This window comes from Mirounga leonina, unplaced genomic scaffold (assembly GCF_011800145.1).
Source record: "Mirounga leonina isolate KUSES-001 unplaced genomic scaffold, KU_Mleo_1.0 Mir_82, whole genome shotgun sequence".
NCBI classification, from domain to species: domain Eukaryota; kingdom Metazoa; phylum Chordata; class Mammalia; order Carnivora; family Phocidae; genus Mirounga; species Mirounga leonina.
This window is the reverse complement of record NW_023270825.1, coordinates 4,773,490-4,782,864: the sequence shown is the minus strand read 5'-3', so window position 1 is coordinate 4,782,864 and position 9,375 is coordinate 4,773,490. Positions and strand designations below refer to the sequence as shown.

Sequence of the window (9,375 nt, the reverse complement as noted above, 5' to 3'; positions counted from 1 at the left end):
CCGCGCTCCCCGCGCTCCCCGCGCTCGCCTCGGTGGGGCGGGACTTGGGCGGCACGCAGGGCTCGCGTGTGCGGGCTCCGCGCCGCCCGCGAGCTCCTCGCCTCGGTGCCCCCACCCCCCCGCGGCACGTCGGGGCGGGGGTCCGCGAGGTTTTGCGGGCGGTTCTTAACCCTTCGCGTTTTCTTAAGCGTTGGTGTGTCTGCAGATAGGTCGCTTAGCTGGGGACGTTTGTCGCTAAATTAGCAAGACGGAGCATGTTAAGTCTTTGCTCGCGTTTTAGTGGATCGTGGGCGACCAACTTTTCCTGTGAAGAGACAGATTCTAGAGAGCCAGAGAAAATAGGGCAAAAGGGACTTAGCTGCGTGTTTCAGTTTTCGCTTCTTTATTTTATAACTGTGGAAAGCGGTTTCTTTCACGTCAGTGTCCTGTTACCTTATTCACATGCTATCTAGTTAAATTGCCAGCACAATGAACAGACTTGAGAGTGGCTTGCCGTGGCTAGTTAACCTAGTACTTGTGATGATTACACTTAGTTCTAAGTTTAAGTTGCAGAATCCCCCCCCCCCCGACCCCCGTTACCGTAAGGCTGTTTCATCAGTTGTCAGGATGGAGCCTCGGAGTGCGATGGCCCTTGAGTATTGAAGGACTGTAACGACTGAGATGAACAGATGAAGTAGAACGTGAAAAGGCTGGTCTGGTTCTACGGTGAAAGCCTCTGGCGAGGTAACTAACGTTGTTGGATGGATCTAGGGCTCAGCTGAGCAAAGGGATCCGAGTTGCTGCCCCAATTTAATAGCAAGTGTTAAGGGGCGCTGCTGTTCTGGATTTCATGGTGCCTTGCGGAGGTCTGAGGAGTTTGAGTTTAAGTTAAATGAAACCTGTCTACCTACTTACTTAACGGTTATCAGAATACCTTCTGTAGATTTGGTAGCATGCACACTGATGGTGTTGGAACCAAAAGTCATGTCTTTTCATTAACATGCAGAATTCAGAGAGGGGTGAATTGGTTATTGTTGAGTTTTGCTGAATTCATGATCCCATCTGAAATTAGATATTGATAGAAAGATACGTTAACTGTAAAACTAAATTTACTTTTTCTCATGGTGAGGACATGTTGGTTTTATAGAAATTTAGAAAACCAGGGTGTTTTATATATTCTGTGTTTGATCTTACCAAATTGCTCGCTTACTTCTTCAAGAAAATTTGGTGATGGAGGCTTTACTTGATGAAGTGATGTGTATCACGTCAGCCAGTCAGGGGCGGAGGTCTGAGGGGCCTGACTAATGGGAGTTAATTTACAATTAAGTCAGCATTTAAAAGTCATTACCTCCCCTGTGCAAGTGGCTGCTTACAGAGTTGCACAGTTTGGGGTTATTTTAATGCCCATTTCTTTGCTGAGTTAGTTGCCTGGTGCATTACAGAGTACTCTGTGCCTAAAGGTAGTTATAAATATTTGATGGCAATAACATAGTAAGGCCTGTTTCCTCAGACATGTTTTGTGGTGAACTCTCCTATCCCTCTTCCTTGCCCTTGTGGTTTGGAACTATTAGCAAAGAGAAGCTAAATAGTTTGTGATTAACTGTGCACACCCCAAGTTCAAATTCTGAATATAGTGGAATCTTAGGAACTGAAATAAGGAGATAATTGATATAGGTGAAGAAATCAAAGCAGGTTAATTGTTAAGCTGAATTTCTCAGTGTGTGTGTGGACTGCAGTAGGCAATAGATCAGTGCTTTCACAGACTCAGTCTCGTCTGATCCCAGGAAGAAGAGTTTGAACACCACGGTGGTTTCACCAGAACAGTCCTTTGGATGGGAATGAGCTGCGAGGTGACCTTTTTGCCTGAGTCTAAGCTTAGTTACCTGAAGTTCTTATTTAAAAAAATGTGCACAGGGTATTCTCAGGGCTCTAGTTACTTCTTAGTACCTCTGGCTAAAAAAAACTTAGTGGGAGCTAGCATGTTTGTGGAAACCAAATCTTTGGATTTTATGGGTTTCTTTTGCTTGTGTGCTGTCTTGTTCTAATTGCCCCCAGAGTCACAGCAGTCTGTGTGATTGGCATCTCTTTGATGGAATAACGGCAAAGGAAATCTAGTGGTTCTGTACTAGAGTAGCTTTAGACCTGGAATGGTCCTTGGAGATCTGCTTTTTTCTTTCCCCTTTTTTAACTGATGTAATTCACATGGGCGCAGTTCAGTGGCTTCTGCTGTATTCACCAGGTTGTGTGGCCATCACCGCTAGCTAATTCCGCAACATTTTCATCATCTCAAAAAGAAACCCCATACCCGTGAGCAGACACTACCCATTTCCCCTCTCCCTCCAGCCCCTGGCCACCACTGATCTACTTTGTGTTTCTCTGGATTTGCCCATTCCAGCCATTTCATTTAAATGGAATCGTTAACAGTCTGTGGTCTTGTGTGTCTGGCTTAGCCTGTGTTCAAGGTTCATCCACATTGTTGAGTGTACTTTATTCCTTTTTAAGGCTGAGTAAGATTCCGTAGCGTGGGTACTAGAGCAAGACCTGCTTGTTTTTGCACATGAGAAGATAGAAGATGAAGGCTCAGTGAGGCTGAGCGTGTTGCGGTATTTCATCACACTTCAGTTGTGTCTTTAACATGCGTAATCCACTGTTTTAAGGCCCCCGTTTATTTTCGGTTTTTTTCCTGGCATGTGATTAATGAACATTTCCATGTTGCCAGATGTAGGGCATAGTCTCATATGTATATTTTTCCCTAGATTGTCCTCAGTATTGTATAGGAGTGACATCCTATTTTATAGAGCTTACTATAAACCACTTAGTCATGGCGAAGTAGGGAAGCTCATGATAAAAGCTGAGTATTTAAAACATTTAGGGCTTTTTAAAAACTTTATTTATTTATTCATTTGAGGGGGGAAGAGTTCCCCCACCTGTGGCCGGGCGGGGGGGGGGGAAGTAGAGGGAGAGGGAGAGACTCTCAAGCAGACTCCCCTCTGAGCAAGGAGGGCTTGATCTGTGGCTTGATCTCACAACCCTGAGATCATGACCTGAGCTGAAATCAAGAGTCAAATGGATGCTTAACTGACCCAGGTGCCCCTAAAACATTTAGTTTTGAGAGAAACCTAAGAAGGCTTTAAAATCTTGAGGTTTCAGGTATTTAGAAATTGTGACCTTCACTCAAGGCTGTTGGTATTTTACTTATCTTTTGTTAGACCAAATATAGAAGTGCTTTATGATGGATTGAGCAAAACATCTAAGACCAGAAAACCATTGATACTAAGATCAGTAAAGTGAAAGAATGTTGAAAAGTATTTGTTTCTCAGTTCTTTATATACAGAAAGTTCACGTGTGCTAAAAGTTACTAGTCCTGACCATTTGCCACTCCTCTGTGGGTTTTCCACCTCCTCCTCCTTTACCTGTTTGTCCTTAACTAGAGATGCCATGCACAGAAATTCCCACGGAGCCAAGCCACAGACGCACCCCCTTCCCCAAAGTGATCTTGTCAAGCCTGTGACCTACATGGGGCACTCTAAGTCATAGATTCTGATTCCTGACCCAGTAGTTCTGGAAGTCGGCTTGCTGATACAGCCTCTGTGCTGTCAGACTCTCTGCTCCAGGTTGTTCACCTCTCCTCTTCCTCCCACCGGCAACAGCTGACTCCCCCTAGTGGGAAAGGAAAAATCCCTATTAGGAATAGGTCAGGACTCGTGACCTTACTACAGCTAGCATTTTAGGCTTTGAAAGAGAAGAAATAAAATAATAACTTTAAAAATGTATGCTAGACTCCTGGGTGTTTATTTACCAAAGGCTTCCTGGTTTTTTTGTTGTTGTTGTTGAAGTCTGCTTAGTAAGGTGGGTTTTTTTTTTTTTTTTTTTTAAGATTTTATTTATTTATTTGAGAGAGAGAATGAAAGAGAGAGAGAGCATGAGAGGGGGGAGGGTCAGAGGGAGAAGCAGACTCCCTGCCGAGCAGGGAGCCCGATGCGGGACTCGATCCAGGGACTCCAGGATCATGACCTGAGCCGAAGGCAGTCGCTTAACCAACTGAGCCACCCAGGCGCCCCAAGGTGGGTTTGTTTTAAGGCTGAGAAGTTTAGGGGCCTGTAACAGGTTATTAGCAAAAAACAGTTATTAGAAGGAACATTTCTTAGGATCTGCATTCCTTTGTTAACTCCTGATCTCCTCTTCCCAGGGGACCATTCTGTGAACTCTGCTTTTCTTCCCATAGGAGGAGTACATGAAAGTGAAAACTTGTTAAAATTTTTAAATCTGAATATTTACCAGTGGGTTGTATTCTCTAATATTGTTGGGTAAACATTCAAACCTTGTATTTGTAAAATTCGGCATCTGAAATGCTACTTGGAGGTTGACAATAACATTAATTTCGGTACTGTTAGCAGAATATCAGGAAGATGTGGAAGTTAGTTGACCGTACCGTGTGAGTTTGTACTTTCCTATGTGTGGTGGATTTCATTACAGTACGTGAGAGAACCGTTTCCCATTCCCAAGTGCCTTGTGTTAGTGGGTCCCATTCTGTTTAATTTCGTGATTAATTATCAATAACAGCAAGCCCAGTGGTTTCTGGGAATCATATTAGCAACAGCATCAAATTTCCACTTTAGAGGGCACTGACCAAAGTCTCTTGCTTTGGAATATCTTAACTTCTGACCTTGGTTTCTTTGTAAAATGACTTCCTTTAGAAAAATTCTGCTCCTTCCCGAACTCCTACATGACCGTAGGAAGCAGTATACTCACTTAAAGCAGAACTCTTAAATTTTAACGTGACCTGGTGAATGAGGTATTACGAACTCTTGAGTAAAATTCTTAATAACCATTCGATGCCTTTGGTGTTACACAGTGGTCTCAGATAGGGTTAAACATGAAGACGATGTAAATGGTTGTGAAGGACTTTTTTCCTTGTGTAAATGATCTCCCTTAAATATAAGAAGTGAGAAGGGAAGGAGACCGCCATGGCTGTGCTGGAGACTGTTCCATTGGAGCCCGGACCCTGTTTCTTCTAGGAGAGTCACAGACTTCAGTAGAATTTCTAGTATTTCACAGGTGATCACACTCTTGAAAACACCCCGAAGTGTCTTTCTCTTTTGGCAGTTCTCAACTCAATCCTCTTTCCTTCTTTTCCTTTCGTCTTCTAGCTCCTAGGCACCCAGAAACTTTGAGGGAGAGAAGCTGCTGCTTCTCCAAATTGACAGTTGGCTTTTAATTTCTTACTTTGTTGGTAACTCACTTATAGTTTGTGCTAATACATGGTTCCTGTATTAAATAGATGTTATAGATTCTTTTTTTTTTTTAAGATTTTATTTATTTGACACAGAGAGACAGCTAGAGAGGGAACACAAGCAGGGGGAGTGGGAGAGGGAGAAGCAGGGTTCCCGTGGAGCAGGGAGCCCGATGCGGGGCTTGATCCCAGGACCCTGGGATCATGACCTGAGCCGAAGGCAGACGCTTAACGACTGAGCCACCCAGGCACCCCATAGATTCCTTTTTTCTTAAGATTTATTTATTTTAGAGAGAGAGCATGAGTGTGTGTTGGGGGGGTGGAGGGACAGAGGGCAGAGGGAGAGAGAATCTGAAGCCGACTCTGTGCTGATCGCAGAGCCTGATGCGGGGCTAGATCTCATGACCCCAAGATCATGACCTGAGCGGAAACGAGGAGTCGGATAGTTAACCGACTGAGCCACCCAGGTGCCCCGATTTTTATAGATTCGTAACAAGGACTACATACAGACTTCTGGATTTCATGTCTGGGGATCTAGGCACACACTCTCTATACCTTCCTGAATTTTCTGAGACTTCTATCAGATATCTTCACTCCTCTGCTTAAAAATCCCTCTAACACGGGGCGCCTGGGTGGCTCAGTCGTTAAGCGTCTGCCTTCAGCTCAGGTCATGGTCCCAGGGTCCTGGGATCGAGCCCCGCATCGGGCTCCCTGCTCCGCGGGAAGCCTGCTTCTCCCTCTCCCACTCCCCCTGCTTGTGTTCCCTCTCTCGCTGTGTCTCTCTCTCTGTCAAATAAATAAATAAATAAAGTAAAAAAAAAAAAAAATCCCTCTAACACAACAGTGTGTTGTTACTTAACGTCACTGAACTGTAGATTTAAAATGGCAAATACTGTGTTTTGTGTTTTCACATACACACACATCCTGCAGATGTCTCATCACAGTCAATAAAATCCAAACTCCTTATCACGAGGCCACACTTGATTTGGACCCTGCGTTCCTTTCCTCTTTGTCCTTCCTCCCTCCACTCCCTTTGTGCACCAGCCTTACCAGCCCTCTTTCCATTCCTTGAGCTTGTTTCTTTGCTCTTACCTCTGCCTCTAGTGCGGTGACCCCAGATGTTCATTCTTGTGCTGCCTTGTTGTTCACATCTCTGCTCTCAGGAGGCCTTCCCTGGTCTTCCACTCTCTCTCTGGCTCCTGACCCTGTTTTATTCTCTTTGTAGCAGTGTCTGAAATTATCTTGCTTTTTTTCTTTTAACCTGCTTCTTTCTGCTTCCTCTAGAGAGTAAGTTTTGGGCCTGTAACCCCTCAGCCTTAGGATGGCACTAGGCATATAGAAGATTCTCGGTCTGTAACCGAATGAATGAGCACATGGAAATTATGCAGTAAGGCAGAATCGTGGCCTAGAGACCAGAATTCATTCATCCTCCTCTCTGACCGCATAGGTGAAAAGTATGAAGGGTGAAAAGAGGATGTGCAGGAGTGTTCCCTTTATAGGAAAGGCATGGACTACACAGTCAATCCTAGTTTCACATCCTAGATCTGCCACTTAAATGCGCTTCTTCAGATACATGACTTGGCATTTCTGAGAATTATTTCTTAAACCAAACACATGGGGTTAGTGTCTTTGAGGTTTTGTTTACGTTGAGGAATAGGACAGTTGCCAGCATGAAGCAGGTACTCAGTAAATGATACTATCTCGTCTTAAGGTCTCTCTTAGTGGGGAAACGTGGAAACAGCCTATGACTGATTTCTGCCTGTTGCTTAGCAATGAATCTCAAGCAGTTAGCTCTCCTCCCCCTTTCCCCTGTGAAGGTTTGGGTGATGGCAGTGGTGAGTTGACGATGTTGTTTTTGCCATAAGTCACCTAGAAAGGTCAGACCAAAGAGCTGACGGCCTAAGATGAAAGGTGTGGGTGAACAAGATCTAGCCAACCCATATAAGTAAGTAAATAGATGAATAAATATGTGAATCGGTGAAAAAAGAAAATCAGGATCACAGAAAAAAAGGAAGCATGAGGGTCACCTCTCGTGAGCTTCCTGGCAGTTGAGATAAAAAAGGAAAGCATACTATTGATGACTGATTCTAGCCAAGATGAGAAAAACTTGTAGGGAAATCAAGCTTTTCTGAGGACTGAATTCTTAGGTAAACTGCTTATATATGAAGAGGACCACTGAGTCACAGTGTACAGATTCCAGCCGGTGTGGTGTCCAGAATGTCACGTGCTGTCTTAGAACAGCCAAAAACTTAAAATGTAACTTAATTGAAGGCGACTCAGAATTTTCCATGTTCTTTACATGCTTACTCTCCTTTAACAAAAGTTGAACATTCTTTCACAACCATAAAGCGTGGGACCTGCTGTTCCCCTTGAGCCCAGGAGGATGGGGAAAGTGGAACAAAGGTGTTCTGGCGAGTTCCTCCCTGTGTTCCCAGACACAGTGGCTGCCATTTAAAGCCTTCTCTGGTTTCAACCTTACCGGTGGTCTTCTCTTTTTCAAGAAACGAAGAAAGCAAGCAAGGTTCAGTGACAGGAGCGAAAGGCCTCTTGAAGGAAGGAGGTCTGGGCTTTGGAGAGCAGAGTGGATGGGGGGGTGGGGGTGAGAGGTGGGCAGAGGGGAAGGTTCCTCCCAGTGCTGAGGAACATGGCCAGAGGGCTGCTGTGGTAGGAGTGGGGAGGGCAGGTCAGACCACTTTTTTTTTTTTTTTAAGATTTTATTTATTTATTTGACCCGAGAGAGACACAGCGAGAGAGGGAACACAAGCAGGGGGAATGTGAGAGGGAGAAGCAGGCTTCCCGCGGAGCAGGGAGCCCGATGCGGGGCTCGATCCCAGGACCCCGGGATCATGACCTGAGCCGAAGGCAGACGCTTAACGACTGAGCCACCCAGGCGCCCCAGACCACTTTTTAAACCTCTGTGGACCTGTGGAGTGCTTCCAGCCTTTCCATTTAGTTCCTTAATCCTCTCTTTTTTTTAAATATATATATTTGAGTCTTTATTCAAAGATTATTTACTTACTTAAAGTACAGTCTAGGGGCGCCTGGGTGGCTTAGTCGTTAACTGTCTGCCTTCGGCTTAGGTCATGATCCCAGGGTCCTGGGATCGGGCCCCTCATTGGGCTCCCTGCTCAGCGGGGAGTCTGCTGCTTCCTCTCCCTCTGCTCCTATCTCCCCCCGCTCAAATAAATAAAATCTTAAAAAAGAAAAAACTACTGATTAACAATAACGTATAGTTGAACAGTTACAGCCGTATGCTTTAATAAAAGTTATGTGAATGTGGTTTCTCTCTCAAAATATCTTACGGGGCCGCACTCACCCTTGCGATGGTGCGAGATGATGAAATGCTTATGTGAGGAGACTAGTAGCGAGGGGAAGGGCCTCGAGCGAGCCTGGGAGCTAGCGGCCCTTTGTACCACAGAAAGAGGATCCTCTGCCTCCAAATCATTTGAATACAAAGTGTGTACCCCACTTATAGGTGGTATTGCTAGATTTTGTTTTTCATATCTTCCATCTGAGGCCGTTTTACTTTGGTCTGGTTGTTGTAGGTCATCTGCCTTTAGCCAGGGTTAGTGAGTACTGGAATCACCTGATCCAGACTCGACCAGAAGTTCTCGTTAAGACATTTTCTCCTACCACACTACCGCTACCCCATTTGAGTCGGTGACCTATATTCTCAGCTTTTTCCAATTTGGAATTCTGAAATTTGGTTTTAATTTGCTTTTGTCCAGTTGTGTTCTGGTAATCACAATCATAAATGTTAAGCTGGTTGTAGAAACTCACTGCAGTGAAACTTCTCATGCCGGTTGACCCTTTCTCCCTGAAACAGTGGAGAGAGAATTAGCTAAGTCCTGCCTTCACGGAAAACTCCAGAGAGGCATGTGTATGTGCAACAATTGTTTTGTATGTGTAATAATTTTTAAAGGACCTGTAGATATTTTGCTTCATGAACTTGCTTTGCCTAGATGTGTATTCCATATTATCCCATTGCCAGCCAGTAAGCATACATATTTGACATTCAGAGCAGATCAGTTAACACCTTCTTCCCCCCTCTACAGAGCAGATCTGTTTCAGTAGCAATTATAAAGGAAAGGAATAAAATAATGACCAGTGCAGAGAGTGAGAATTTTCTTTATTTGAATATATATCAGAACAACATGTTTTAC

At 44.5% G+C, this 9,375-nt stretch overlaps 1 protein-coding gene across 1 annotated transcript in view; it reads left to right on the top strand.

Annotated features, from left to right (window-relative positions):
• Positions 1–9,375, top strand: part of YY1 (YY1 transcription factor) — a 29,007-nt gene that overhangs the window by 751 nt on the left and 18,881 nt on the right. The gene's annotated exons all lie outside the window — the stretch shown is intronic.